Source organism: Cupressus sempervirens, chromosome 7 (assembly GCF_028749045.1).
Source record: "Cupressus sempervirens isolate cs-2001-9-10 chromosome 7, ASM2874904v1, whole genome shotgun sequence".
Taxonomy (NCBI): domain Eukaryota; kingdom Viridiplantae; phylum Streptophyta; class Pinopsida; order Cupressales; family Cupressaceae; genus Cupressus; species Cupressus sempervirens.
Window position 1 is genome coordinate 641,482,917 of NC_143124.1, and position 16,149 is coordinate 641,499,065.

Here is a 16,149-nt window from a genome sequence, read left to right on the forward strand (position 1 = left end):
GGACAAGAATTTCTTTTGTTTAGATTGTCCTTTTCCATGAAAGTTTCTTTCCTTTTGTTATTCTTCTTGTTTCCCTTCCTATGAGAATTTTTGATTAAGAACTTGAACATCTTATCTAAGGTTTTGTATTTTCCCTTAATCATTAATCTCAATTCTTCTTGAAGAAAATTTGGTCCTAAAGGATCTAGTTTTGAGATTTTAGATCTAACACTTATACCTTGTACAAAATATTCCTAGGAGTTTGGAAGTCCTCCTAATGCTATTAAGGATAATTCATGATTGTAAATCTCAAAACTTACTGCAGATGATTCATCTCTAAAATTTTTGATTCTCATGAAGAAGGCATTTACAATTTCTCCTTTATTCATGCTAATATTATTTATTAGCCTTTTATGAACAATTTTTCTACTTGTATTATTGATTGTGAATGCATTTTCAAGAGCTCAAAGAATATTATATGTTGTTGTATGTTTTACCTCAATAGGTACTATGCGATCTCAAACAACATCCATAATTATCTTTATTGATTTTTTATTATTCTTAATCCATATTGATTTCTCATTATCATTTTTAGGTTCCTCTTTGTTGGAATTTTCAAAATGGGAAGAGTACTTCTGAGAGGGGGGGTGAATCAGAAGTACCACACTTTTAACCTTTTTCAATAGTTTAAACATATAACTAAAAAATAAACTGATTGCATGTAAACATATAAATGAGCACAACGTAAACACATGAAATAACACATAACATCCGAATTGATAACCCAGAAACCCTCCAAGAATAAGAAGGTAAAACTGGGGTGGGGATGATACTCACAAAAATTACTACAACAATAAATGTTCAACCACTTCTGATGGTTTTCCCTATAAAAGGCCTACCCTGTTAAAGGCTTTACATTGTGTCAATAGTGACCTAGTTAGAGGATTTACAAACACTTTACATGAAGTGTCACCCTATTAAAATATTTACAATAGGTTTTTAAACCCACCTAATACATAGGATTTTCAATCACCTTCTCCAAAGTTTCTCCTACCTAGCTATTAAGCTAACCTATCAATATAGGATTTTCAACATCTAATACACTGACAAGAAAGTATTAGAAATCTTTGACCTTATTGTATACTATCTTCAATTGTTGATTTCAAGCACTTGTTCTACTCCTTTTGACCTTGATCCTCTAAGATCTAATATCAAATCGTGTCTCTTGTCCCTTGTATTGTTCTGATCAACTAGATGTGAAATTACCACTCTGTTCCTCTAAGTCTTTCCTTCTTCACACTAAAATTTTGCTATAATCTCCCCATACACTATTCTCATCCACACATGCAATGGAGTTTTTGACTTTCTTTTAAATATTGTCAAGACTTAGTGTTAGGCATGAATCTATGATCCATATTGAATCTCAAATTCCTACTCATACCTTGCATTTTTCTTATTAGTTGCATGCCTTCTTCATTTTTCTGATTGGATGCATGTTGATCATATAAGAAATACAAAAGATTCATCCTTATCCTTTTTCTCCTTTGAAATCTCTCTATGTTGGCTCCAAAAATGGTTTACATCTAAGTTTTTGAGGACACAAACTCATAGACTAATTCTGTGTTACTCGACACATATTGGACTATTGGTGCTCGACACATATACTATCTTGGATTGCTCAGCACCTATTACACTCTATCTTGCTTAGCACATACATGATTCTAGGTCACTTGGCATGTAAAGCATTCTGACTTGCTTGACATTAATTGTGACTCGACACCTATATGTCACTCAGCACTTGAAGTTACTCGACACCAATTGAAATACTAGCTTAGCACACACCTGTGGCTCAGCATACATAGTGTACTTAGCTTCAATACAAAAAGTGATTAAGTGTGTTGACACTCAAATTTCAAAACTCTGTAAGGACCAACACTCTTTATCTTCTCTTACAAAAGATTCCAATTTTTTTTCTTTTGATAACATCATTATAAAAAGTTTCTAGGATTCAAAGTTATCAAAACTTGCAAGGTGATGTTCGAATCTCAATACATTTGTCATCTTTGTAGAGAGAATAGACTATAAATTTAAAGTGAAACCCAATCCATATAAATTTAATGTGATCTCTCCTTATCCTTGCTTTGATACCATGTAAAGTTTAAGATAGATTTCTATGACAATACTGATAAATGTATTATTTTATTTTTAGGTTCAATCTCTGTTGATAAAGAACTTGATTTGCTCCAAAATATGTATAATGACAAAGTAAATATATTGATGAAAAGTTTCTTCAAATTTAGATATTTTATATTGCCTCTAATCTTGCATTAATTGATTTTGATGCTTTTAATATCGAGTAGCAAAAACATATATACAAGGATGGTTAATCATATGGGTGAATGGGTATGTCTCCAAATGGAGACATGACCATTCATTGATATACCTGATTGGTGGTTTAATCACACCCAATTTAAGTTATAAAAAACTAATTCATCATTTAAAAGACTTAACAAAGCCTGATGCAAGTCAATAATGATTAGAATAGAATGTGATCATTACTAAGATCTGATATTAGATATAAACAAAATATATATTCATAGTTGGTTCTATATATAGTGATCATCATGATTAATGAAAATTATGTTTATGCATATATACATATCAATATCCAAATTATATATATATATATCATATGACTAGAGATATTGTCTTAACTGAAGCTACATGTTTTAACAATATTAAAGAATATTCATTTTAGGATTGACATAATATTATTCTTATAATATTATTGTTAATATGTATAGTTATTGTAACATTTCTTAGATAACTAAAATAGTTGGAGTTGATATTAATAATTTATAATATTGTTATGAAATATAATCCTTAACCATAAAAATAATTGAGTCTAAACATATACTGAAAGTATGACTATCTTTTGATGTCACTCTCTCATAAGCAGTCTAATATAATTAGAATAGTAAATGAGAAAGAAGTCTATAAGAATCATTCTTTTAGTTATGTAGTGGATAGGGAGTGCACACAAGGGGAGGAATGAATCACTCATGTATGAGCAAGAGACTTTACATAGATCATGTCCACACTCGAGAAGCTACAATTCTACCATTCATTATATGATTTGATACATGGTAATATGGACGTGATCAAGAAATACTAATATATTTTAGTGCTAATACTTACAAGTTTTAGATTAGGATAAAAAAAGGTTTTGAAGGGACCCCAAAACCCTTACACATCCTCAAAAAAGGAAAAAACAAGCCATCCAACAGGAAAGAGCCCATAAACCTACTAAAAAGTAGCATCAAAATTAGGTTTTACAGGGACCTGAAACCATGAATAAAGTTTAGATAAAATACCCAAGTTTTACAAGGACCTAGAACCTACAGTATAAGTTAAAAATTAAAATCCAAAAAATAGGACCAAACAAAGGAACCAGAAAAACTAGCCAGTAGATAGGACCTGCACAGGAACTCGATCAGAAAAGAAGACCCAGAAAACTATTGCAATTTCATAATCATCTTCACAGCCTCCTTACCAATTTTAGTTGTTTCCTAGATGGAGTTAGTAGCTGAAGAAGCAGCAGCTATCAAAGTTTTTTTTCTCGAACTTTTTCTTATCCTCTTACTTGGGCCCTCTGAAGATATGGTTCCTTCATTAACTCTTTTACCCAAAGTCACCGTAGCTACATAGATGCTTGAGGTCACTTGCTCCATTTTTGTTCCACTTTCCTTGATGAGAAGTCTAAGATTCTACTCATAATCCTTTCATTTTTTTGGGATATCGCCCATTTGCACCTCCATGTGTTGAATAATAGCCCCGTCAACCTCCTGGTTATATTGCAAGGTATCCACTTTCTTCTTCAACCCCATTATTTCATTATATAACAAGGAATTGACCTGAAGGAAAGAGTCAGCCTTTTGTTTAATAGAGTAAAGGAAGGAGATTTTGGTTTCCCTCACTGGGGAGTCACTTACATCATCAGAAGTGGTGTGAAGAACAGGGCCATCTTTATCAATATGTATCCCCCCATCCAATGGCTCCACCTCACCAGGCTTTGCTTGAATATGGTGGCTTTGGCCCTCCTTATCATGTCCCTCAGTCTCCTTAAGAGGAGTGGAAGCTTTCCCCATGTTTTCCTCCTCACTCAAAATGGCTAAATAATCATTTTCTTTCTCTTTATCACCTCCCCCAGAAACAATATGAGTGTCCTCATTTTTAGACTTACTCTATTCTGAATTCACCTCAGTAGTATCTTCCTCTTTCCCATTCTCATTATTGTCTCTAAAATCTAGGTAATCATCTAGGTTAGAGCTAAACTCCCCAGCATCTGTCCCCTCCTCTTCGTCAAGGGCATCCTTATCTGAGCCATCAGTGCTCTCCACTTCAATATCCTCATCCTCAATTTGTCTTCGAGAACTAGAGGGTTTTAGTTTAGCCTTTATTTTCTTTCTAACACTCTCATCCATTTTCCTTTAATGAGATTAGGAATCTTATGCTTGCCAGTGGACGGGGATGAAGCAATGGATTTATTTTTACAAAAATTCTCAATGAGTAAAATCAGACCTTCATGTAATATGGGTCGATACTATTTCTTTTTATGGGCATTCAAACTTTGGAGCAAAGAAAATTGCAAATAGAAAGGGAAGGAAATTCTATCCTTGTACTTGAAATGGTTAAGGAAGACAAAGTGGAATTTTTGCACCCTTTTATTTCTTCCATCAAGGATGAAATATTCATGAATACAACCAAGCACATCATGCCAAATACGCTGTATCTGTTGCAAATCATAGAAGTCTCCATTTTTTTCCAATTACAGCTCCTCTTCTTTCGTCTTTGAGAATTTATTGTAGGCCACATTGGAAATACTGGTCTGCTTCAAAAACTTGATACCTTTCATGGGAAGACCAGTGACTTCAAAAATGAATTCCTCGGTCAGCTTAACGGACACTCCATGTAGAGTAACTTTGTCATCCACCCAATTTTTGAAGAAGGCATTGGTGACATGGGGTTTGAATCCATGCAACCACTCCATGTAGCTGATCACCTTCCCTTTCTAGAGAATCTTCCAAACATCCTACCTAACCTTCCAATCATCACATTTTTTGGGTTCTTGCTTCCTCGATTCACTTCCCATATTGTAGAGCAAACAAAAAACTAGCGACACCCATATATCAATAGCAAAGAGGTGGAAGTGAGACCAATTTTTAGTGACAAGATATCAAGGATGCCTTTTTGAGGATACGTGTAGAGAGAACATAGCCTTCACATGAATGTACCTCCTTAGAAATGCTAAACTAACAATTGTAAGGCTACTCTTGCAAATGATTAAATTTCTAATCTAAGCAAATCTTTCCCACTCTAGAATGAATAACATCATAGTTAATAATCACTTTAAGATCCACATGTTTTTGTAAGTAATCGAACCACCTCATCTTTTGCCCCATTTGTATAGCATGATTAGCTATCCAATCAGAAACCCTGTTGGCTTCTTCATAAGTATGGGAAATGACCACCTTCTCAAAATTTTGAAATATGGTTTTGATTTTCATAACTATTGCCTCTATAGACCAAGAGGTAGTATTTTTATTATTAAGAATATTTATAATATTCAGAGAATCACCTTCCAACCATAATTTGGAGTACCCAAAATCAATAGCTAAAATAGTAGTATAAAGGGCAACAGTAGCTTCAGCAATATGACTATTTGAATGACCAATAGGGATAGCAACATCATCAATAACATTTCCCATATGATCTCTAAGAACACCTCCACATCCTCCTCTTCTCAGGTTACCCTTGGCTGGTTCATCAAAATTTCCTTTGATCCATCCATCAGGAGGAACAAGCCATTTTATAATCAATCTAGGATTATCAATTTTCAACTTAGATCCTTGAGATCTTAAAGGGTGATCAAGTTGGAAGGTCTGGGCAGGCTCCCTCTATGACAAAAAAATTCTCCTTGAAGGTTCTAATAATGTTCTAACCAAGCACCCAACCTAGAAGATCTTTATTTTTGAATATCCTATTATTTATTTCTTTCCATATGCCCCACCAAAGATGGGGGAGGGTTAGTTTCCAAAGAAATTGAGCATCAGGATCCTTTGAGGGGCATCTCCAGCTCTTGAAAACAAGATCCACATTGTTTTGATGTTCCCATGTCATGCCCCAAAAATTCAAAATCTCAATCTAGACTTCCTGGGAAAAAGAACAACTCAAAAACATATGATCTCTATCTTCATATCCCTTTCTGCATAAAGAACACCTGTTAACCAAATTTATACCTCTTTTTTGCAAGTTATCAAGAGTCAAAAAAATTTTTTGGAGAAGAGTCCAAAAGAAAATGTTAATTTTGGGAGTGAGACCCTTAATCCAAGCTTCAATCCAAAGAGGTTGATTATTCTTATCCTTAGGAGCAAAGATAGAAGAGACTTTGAATTTCCCACTAGGGTCAGCAAACCAGATAATCTCATCCTCCAGACAAGGGTAAAGAGAAACAACATTAAGAGATAATTGGATATTATTGAATCCATGACTTACATCAGTTAAATTCACCCATGAATCATTCTACCAGTAATGACAAAGAAGAAGGCCAAATCTCTGCTTGTATCGATCAATTAAGGCCTTGTTATTGAAATCTTCAGTCAAAGGGTGAACCATAAGCTAGATATTTTCCAAAAATTTCACTTTAAATCCATTACCAACTTTCCAGGAACAACCTTTTTTTAAAGTTTTCTTGGTCCCCTGAATAGCTACCCATATGGAGGAAGAGTGAATAACATCAGGAGATTCAAGGAAATTAAGAAGGGAGTAAGCATTGAAGAGATACTTATGTTTCCAAATGGAACTCCACTCTTTATTGTCATGGTACACTCTCCACCCCTATTTGGCTAGAAGGGCTTTATTCAAACTATTGGTCTTTTGAATTCCTAATCTCCCTTCACTGCGAGGTTTACAAACTTGATCCAAAGCAATTAAAGGCATTCTCCTTTTATCCTCTGAGCTATACCATAAGAAGTTTCTTTGAATTTTATCAATTGACTCAGAAAATTTAAAAGTAATTTTGAAAAGACTTAAAGCATAAGTAGGAATGCTCTAGAGATAGGCTTTGAGAAGAGTTAACTTACCAGCTTGGCTTAGAAGAATACCTTTCCATCCCACCAACTTTTTGCTGAATTTTTTAATAAGATCTTCCCAGAAAGCATCAGGGACCTTCAAGCCTAGGGGGAGCCCCAAGTAAGAGGAAGGGAGAGAACCTATAGAACATCCCAAGATTTTAGCAATTTTAACTTGTCTATGGATAGGGGTGTTAATGAAGAACACAATACTTTTGCTTCAATTTACCACTTGTCTGAAAGCAACAGAATATAAGTTAATAGCTTGCTTTAAAATCCTAGCTTCCTTCACTTTAGCCTTACCCATGAAGATAGTATCATCAACAAATTATCCATGGGAGCAAGTTAACGGTTGAGAAGAAGGTTGTAAGCCCTTGAGAAAACCTCTTTGGACCAAGTCCCCAATAAATCTCCCCAAACAATCAGCCATAATAACAAAAAGGATGGGGGATAAAGGATCTCCTTGTCTCAGCCCTTGAGAAGGAAAAAAGAAGGGAGAGGAGCTACCATTAACCAAGACCGCAATAGAGACAGTAGAAACCATTCGGTGGATCAGACCCACAACCTTATGATCAAAGCCAAAGCAAGAAAAATATTACAAAGGAAAGACCAATCCATTCTATCATAGGCCTTAGCAATGTCCACTTTCATAATGAAACCCTAATTTTTAGAACAAGACAAGGAATGAATATTCTCATGAGAAAAGATGATAGAGTTAAGGATTTGTCTACTAGGGACAAAACCATTCTGTTGATCTGCAATAATCAACAGGATTAGCTAAACAATTCTGGAAGTGAGAACTTTGGAAATAATTTTATAGAAAGAGTTACAAAGGCTGATTGGGTGAAACTAATCTGGAGAATCAACCCCAACTTTCTTAGGAATGAGGCAAGGAAAAGTGGAGTTGAGTTTTTTGAGTAGTTTTTTAGCCCCATAGAATTCCTTAATAGCATCACAAACATCTTTACCAACCACTTTCCAAAGCTTCTAGAAGAAGAACATGGGGAATCCATCAAGGCCAGGGGCTTTATCTCCTTCCAGCAAGCTAATAGCCTTGAGAATTTCATCATCCTTAGGAATTGAACATAACATTTTATTCTGATCCTTAGTAATTAGTGGTGGAATCACTTCGAGGAGTTTAGCCTAACTTTGCATATTAATGTTTGTTGGTAAATAGATTTGTCACTAAAGAAATTGCCCAACGGAGTGTATGTGGCAAATCGTTCACAACAGTTGGATAGGCCCTTGATATCTAGCCTTCCTCTACATTTAGAGGGGCAGCTCCCTCGTAAGATGAAATTTTAGATTTTTCAATAAAGATAAGAAGAACTTAGAAAATAGGAAGGAAAACCATTGACAGCGAATGCACCACACGCCTTAAACATTTTCATAAAAAAAATGATGTAAACTATTAATAAGAGCTATCAAGGACTACGCTTGAGAACTTTCACCAACGTAATGCTAATTCAAACATCCACAAATACTCACATCATACCATGAAAGTAATCGTAGATGAATCAATACTTTAACAATCCAGATTCCTTGGAGAGAGAACGCTAAATGTACTTCCTTTTATTTCTTGCACCAAGAAAGAAAGAAATAACTAATTACACAAAAACAACAATTGTACACACTTTCAAAAAAGTGCTTTATGATCAGAGCATCAGTGTTCCCTGTATCGAAGTCCCAAAAAAAAAAAGTCCCTTATTACATTGACCTCCAGGAATTTATAACCAATCCAAAACAACCAACTTTTCGGGTTCGTAACTACCCAAAAAGTTAGAGTTTGGACTATTTGAAGGTGATTCATAACCAACTCTAACCCTTGAAGCTTAACTACGGTTAGAAAAATGAAAACTAGAGTTAATTCTAAAGTTGACCTTTTTACAAATTACATCAAAAATATTCTAAGACAACTTTAGAAAAAAATACTTCTAACTTTTAATTCCTTGAACTCATTCCTTGATCTGTGAAAATCATGCAACTTCATCAAAATCTTAACTTCACTTTAAAAATCCAACTTTTAGATGCAGCAGAGGCATTTCATCGAACAATGTGAGCACACTTTTGACTTGGCATTTTATCGAATAGTTTTCATGCATTCAATATTTCTATTGAAGTTTTGTCAGTCGTAGACTACATCAGATAAATCCTCCATTAACTCACAATTTGCAGCAGAGATTTGTTGATAAGTCCCAATCTTAGCTTGCAAAAAAACTAACTCCAACTTGCTTGCTTCCTCTTCTATGTCATAAATCTCTCGACCCATCATTCTGCCAATCTCTACAAGACACAATCCAGCAGCAGCAACCATTTTTAGAAAAATTGTGCAGAGTATGAGAATTCTCAAAGAAGACTCCCTCATCATAGGTAACTCTATTCTCAGCATATTGGTGTCCTTCAAAGAATCAACATGGCTTATATATTCTAATTCAGCCTCTGAAAATGGTATAGAGGCCTAGGGCGAATGAAGCCATTCAAAATAAGGATCCTCCAATGTTTCTGGAAGGCAGAGGCCATGGTCTATAGGTATAAGCTCAACTGCATCACCCATTTGACGATACTTGAAGAAATCTGTGTCGAAAGTTTTGACAATAATGTTGCCTACATGTTTGTCAGTATTTAATACTCTTATATCTAGAATTCCAATCCTGTGAATAGTGGTAACAGAGAAACTGGATGTCCCACAGTCATTGGCATCAAAATTATGTTCAACATACTACTGAAATGAAGCAATCTTACTAATGGACTGTTTATAGTTTAAGGTTTTAGTCGCAGTCATAACATTGTTAATATGGAAAATTGAGTGTGATATTTTAACAAGCACCATTGGAGGCACCTTTGCAAATTCATTGTGATCTAGAAGGTAAGTGGCAACTTCTCGGACACCTGTTTCTCCCACTCTTATTGATCTCTTCAACCCAAGTTGTCTCAAAATATTTCCAATAAAACCCTTGGGACTATTAGGCGCAAAGGGCTCTTCATCTGTAGGCTTTACAATAGCTATGCTTTTACCTAGAATATCATGGAAATAGTATGCTCCACTGAGCCCTCGTTGAACAAGGATGGGATATACACCACATTCAACTACCCTGACTACTTGCTTTATCAGTTTCTTTATCTTGGAATGGTCACTTGAACCACCAACAATCTCCAATGGTCCACTCCTATCTCTATATGGAAGACTATCAACTCTTAGAGAAAGGCAAGGCATAAAAGAGCTTTTGTAGATGTCTCCTCTGGTGAGACGAAGGGGAGAGTCATTTCTGACCATGCTTAGATCATTCTTAAGCACCATGTCACCAAAGGTGAGCACAATCTCTTCGGTTGGTACGTTCAATGCCAATTGCATTTTCTTTTTAACAATATTTGCATTGTCTGCCCTGTCCAGCTCAATACCCAGCACACTTCCAGTATCTGTTTGGACAAATACACACTGCCTATGGGAAGATTTTCTTGTAGCATCTTTGAGGTCATAATATTTCTTGTTCGCAACCTGAACCTCCTCCCCAACTGTAATAGCCATCCGTGTCGTATAGGAAAATCAATCCGCAAAGGCATGTTGAGAGGTATAGGCTTTCCTTGGACCTGTAGTTGGCTTCCATAACAAGATTCCAGCCAAGGGTACCTTGTCTGCTTGGAAGACAAAATGATTTCTCAACAATCATGAAAACCTACTATTTCAATACCTCCATACTTGTTTCTGTAGCACTGGCAGTTATAGCTTCTACTTTGGGAGCAGAGTAACCAAACCACCAGTATTTTCTTGAAGTACCACGACTGGGGAGGTAGAGATACAATTTTTCAAGCAAGTCACTCACTTTATCTACTGGCTGACCACCATTCTTGCTGCCACATTTCTTAAGACTAGCCTTCAATGGAAAAGTGCACCTATTTTGTCTATGCTTTCACCGTGATGAATGTTGCGAGTTGGAGAATGAGGAGAAGCTGGTCAAACTGATTACATGCCTCACCACTCATGCAATCTTTGGTGACATAGAGAGTTTACATACCCCTCCTTCATTTCTTGTTTCTAACACATTATGCAACTCTCCATGTGTGGCTCACATAGTTCTGATTACATCATCTATCACCATTCTTGTCATGAAATCATTGATCAAGTTCTGGATGCTCACGGTTTGGTCACAATAAAAAAAATGTAATTTAGGTACATAGAAGACATTATGTCAAATGGTTTGTATGTCATGTCTATGATTTGACATTGAGCCTTCCTAAGATTCATCTTTACACCTATAGCCTTGCCAATGCTGTGTCACATTGTTTATCTATGCTTTAGTTGAGGGTGAACGCATTCTGTCAAACAATTCACTTGCCTTACATCTACCACCTATATTTTATTTCTCATAAAGTTGTTCCTAATCCTGTTAGGATGTGTGAGTACAAGGGAGTATTGAGCTGCGGTTCCACCAAATAGTTGACAAGATTTCATGATCTTTGATATGAGATACACACTTGCCCAATCACCTTTGTTCATTGTTGATTTATGTGAGCCATTCATGTTGCTGATTTAGAAGAAGTTTTCCACTTGAGGCTCTCCTTGCAATCATACTTTACAAATAATGTAGTTGTCTGATGTATCAAGAAAACTTCATGCTCTCTATTAATACCAAACCTGAGAATATGAATTAACTTCACAAGGACAATATGCATTTGGCATTCTTTTCAAACTCTACAGACTCTCTATGAAACATTTATTAATCCCTTGCACATTGAATGTCATTTCATTTTCTTGAAAATATAAGAGTTTAGATTCTTGAAATCCCCAGGTTAAGATTAGGGAAAAAAGTTAGAGTATGGGGAGAGAGAATATTTTAGTATGTGGAGAGAGAAAAAGTGAAACTCAAACCCATAACCAAAACCCATACTTCTCTCTAAAGGTTGGAGTACGTGGAGAGAGAAAAGTATGTGGAGAGAGAGGATTGAGGGAGAGAAAGTAATCAAAACTCAAACCCGAACTTGTCTCTAGAAGTTAAAGTACGACGAGAGAGAATAGTTTGAATAGTGAAAAATAATCTCTCTCTCTATCTCTCTCCAGTTTTCCAAAATTAATCTAATTAACTCTCTTGTAAAAATTATCCAAGCAATAGCTAGCTCTATCTGGGGACAAGGATTGTATAGGACGCTGAATGAACCCAGAGTTAGGAAATGGCAGTGCTTTATCACAAGGGCTATAGAGTCACCCAAAAAGGATATAATCACAAGAAAAGGGACTGAGCACACCAAAATTGGGAACACAACCAAACAGAAAAGAAAGGAAGGCACAACAAAAACTCCTAACTAAGATATGTACAAGGCAGGTCTCCTTAGCTCCAGTGACTCAAGGTATAATTATGCAAATCCATTCACTGGTTGAGGAAAATAAATACCATGGCATGCCAATATGTGACAACTCTCAAGCTTACATGGGCTCAAATATACGTGTGCTCCTCGAATTCTAACTCTGAGATTCCTAACATGCCGCACATCTCTGGATAAAGGAATGTATCCAAATAACCAGGCTTCATCAAAAATCTCGGGCTTCAAAATCAACTCTGCTTCTTGTTATATGTCACTAATGACTTCATTTTCAAAGAGTTGAAGTATAAGATTCTCAAGTGCCTGAGTGCATATTTGATCTTCTCCTCTACTTGGCAAGCCCTCTACTTGAAATTGTAATGATTGGCCATCATGAAGTCCTGAACTCATTTCCGACAATAGACACTCTTTCTTTTCTATTGGCATGATCATGGTTGAATCTTCTATAAAATTACTCCAATTAGGATGCACATCGATGTTATATTGAATCTCCTCATGATCCATTTCTTCTTCCTTATCTTCCAAAAGATCATCTTGAAGTTTTAGTAACTTCTGAGTTACATGGGTACAATCTTCAACATTGCAGACCATAACTTCAATTTCCATCCCATTAATATCAACATTTTCCATCTGAAGGGCCTTCTGATGGTTAAGATGAGAAGATATCAAACCTCGTATTGGATTGCCTTCATACAATCTATGGAGTGAAGTAACCTGCGGGGTTATAATAACCATTGAACCTTGTCTTTGAATACCAACTTGAGAATCATTAGTAGAAATGCCTTCGTCTACAAATAAAGGATTAAAGTAAACACTTTCTCCATAGAGGAAATTATCATCTAAAGCTTTTGAGCACAAACTTGGGATAAAAACATCATTAGAGTTTCCTTCCTCATATTCCTCCATGAGATCACCTGTTGACTGATTACTTATTTTATCATGGTTATTCTCCTCATAGAATCTTTTTGACATAAGATCTCCTATTTGATGAGAAGGCTCAGAAAGAGGATTTCTTTGACCCTCAAATAATCTATAAGATTTCAAATCTACTTCCATTTGATCATAGGAACCTGTTGCCATATAGCTTTCATTTTCAATATGTTCTATGATATCTATCCCCTTTTGAATCATCATTTCTTCACCAAGACATTCTTCATGAAATGTGAAAGGTGGCATGCATGATAGAGAATGAAGGCTAAATAGTTTATCTTCTTCTCTTTGAAGCTAATTTTTAACTTTTCCATCAACCGATCTTCTAATCACAAGTTCATCAATGTCATCAAATGTAAAGGTCTCCATTTCCAAAGGGGAGGTAGATACTTGCAGAGGCTCATTTGTGCTTTTGTCTCTATCAACGGTAGCTGTTTCAGATTGTGTTGGAACATCTAAAGTATTAATGTCATCAACAGATTCATCACCTTGAATGGTCATAGAACGATGAATAGGAAGATCTTCTCCACATAGGAAGTCATCATCTGAAGAATTGAGGCACCAAGTAGGAATAAAAGTAGTATGAAATTCACCTTGATCCACATTTCTCTCATCTTTAATCATATCTTGTCTAGTTCCTTGAGAAACGTTTGGTATTTCTTTTTCTTTCACATTAGGATCGAGATGATGTAATAGTTTCTCTTGGGTTTGGAAATTTTCACAATGATGCCTTGACACATTACTAAACCCTTCTTCTCCTATAGACTCCATTTCTTGACCCTCTCCTTGGTTAGATATAGAATTCATGCACAAATATTCAGATGAGTCCTTTCTAATATTTGGATCGGGAGACGTCTTGTTACCAAGAAAATAATTCTTGCATGGGTCTTCTTTCCCAAGTTCTCGCAGTGTTCGAAGTAAAGAAGGATGTTCTTTGTTAGGATCCAGGCGTTCATTCCCATAGAAGCTTTTTAAAAACTCAACTTGATTGGGATCAATGGAGGCATGATTTTGATGAGCAATAGGTGTAGTCATTGGGACACCTTTTTGACCACCATTATCCATCCTCAATTCACATGAATCATTTTTCTCATCAAGTTCTTCATCATGCTCACATGTGGAACTTCTTTCTGAAAATGATTGTGGTTTGTGAGAGAAAAACTAATTATCTTTACCATCTTCTTCATCTATCTTTTGCAAAAATTGAAGTAGGTGGGGATGAAGCATTTTAGGATCTAGCCTCCTGCCACCATAGAAATTCTTCAAGAATTCAACTTGCAGAGGCTCATCAAGAAACTGTTTCCTGGGATAAGAAAAATATTCATCATCACTGTCGCTATCACTCTCACTTTCAACTTTTCCTTTGTACCAAACCATGCTTTGAATTCAAACTTCGGATAGAGTCGCCAATAATTCAATCTTTTAAATAGAGTCGCCAACATTCATTCCAAGGAAGGTACCTTTATCAACCATGTCACTAGTTATTGTTCACTTGATCTTGGATGTGACCAAGATTTTGTCTATTTCTTCTTGGAATGACCACTATTCTTTCAATAACTATGATGTTCTGACCAATAGGGGCTCTTCGCAAGATTTCTCCGAACTCTTCTTCTTCTTCAAGAACTTGATTCACTTGATGATATTCTGATGCACTTCGTCTACACCTCCAGGCTAGAGTGTTCAAGTCTAAAATGATATCCTCCTAGGTGTCCTAGAAGCCAAGGTTTGGTTGGAGAACTGGAAAAACGTTCTCATGCAGAAGCACCATTGTGCTTCATTACAGGCGACTGTCAATCTTTCTTGTTTAGTCTCCCTAGCAGAGTTGCCAAAATCTTTTGGTAAACAAATTTGTCACTAAAGAAATTGCCCAACGGAGTGTATGTGGCAAATCGTTCACAAAAATTGGATAGTCCCTTGATATTCGGCCTTCCTCTGCATTTAGAGGGGCAGATCCCTTGTAAGATGAAATTTTAGATTTTTCAATAAAGATAAGAAGAACTTAGAAAATAGGAAGGAAAACCATTGACAGCGAATGCACCACACACCTTCAACATTTTCATAAAAAAATGATGTAAACTATTAATAAGAGCTATCAAGGACTACGCTTGAGAACTTTCACCAACGCAATGCTAATTCAAACATCCACAAATACTCACATCATACCATGAAAGTAATCATAGATGAATCAACACTTTAACAATCCAGATTCCTTGGAGAGAGAATGCTAAATGTACTTCCTTTTATTTCTTGCACCAAGAAAGAAATAAATAACTGATTACACAAAAACAACAATTGTACACACTTTCAAAAAATTGCTTTATGATCAGAGCATTAGTGTTCCCTGTATCCAAGTCCCCCAAAAAAAAAAGTCCCTTATTACATTGACCTCTAGGAATTTATAACCAATCCAGAACAACCAACTTTTCGGGTTCGTAACTACCCAAAAAGTTAGAGTTTGGACTATTTGAAGGTGATTCATAACCAACTCTAACCCTTGAAACTTAACTACGGTTAGAAAAATGAAAACTAGAGTTAATTCTAAAGTTGACCTTTTTACAAATTACATCAAAAATATTCTAAGACAACTTTAGACAAAAATACTTCTAACTTTTAATTCCCTGAACTCATTCCTTGATCTATGACAATCATGCAACTTCATCAAAATCTTAACATCACTTTAAAAATCCAACTTTTAGATGCAGTAGAGGCATTTCATCGAACAATGTGAGCACACTTTTGACTTGGCATTTTGTCGAATAGTTTTCATGCATTCAATATTTCTATTGAAGTTTTG

At 35.6% G+C, this 16,149-nt stretch overlaps 1 pseudogene; it reads right to left on the reverse strand.

Annotated features, from left to right (window-relative positions):
• Positions 1-9,234: 9,234 nt before the first annotated feature.
• Positions 9,235-10,777, reverse strand: LOC149548312 (phosphatidylinositol 4-kinase gamma 7 pseudogene; annotated as a pseudogene).
• Between the last annotated feature and the right edge of the window lie 5,372 nt (positions 10,778-16,149).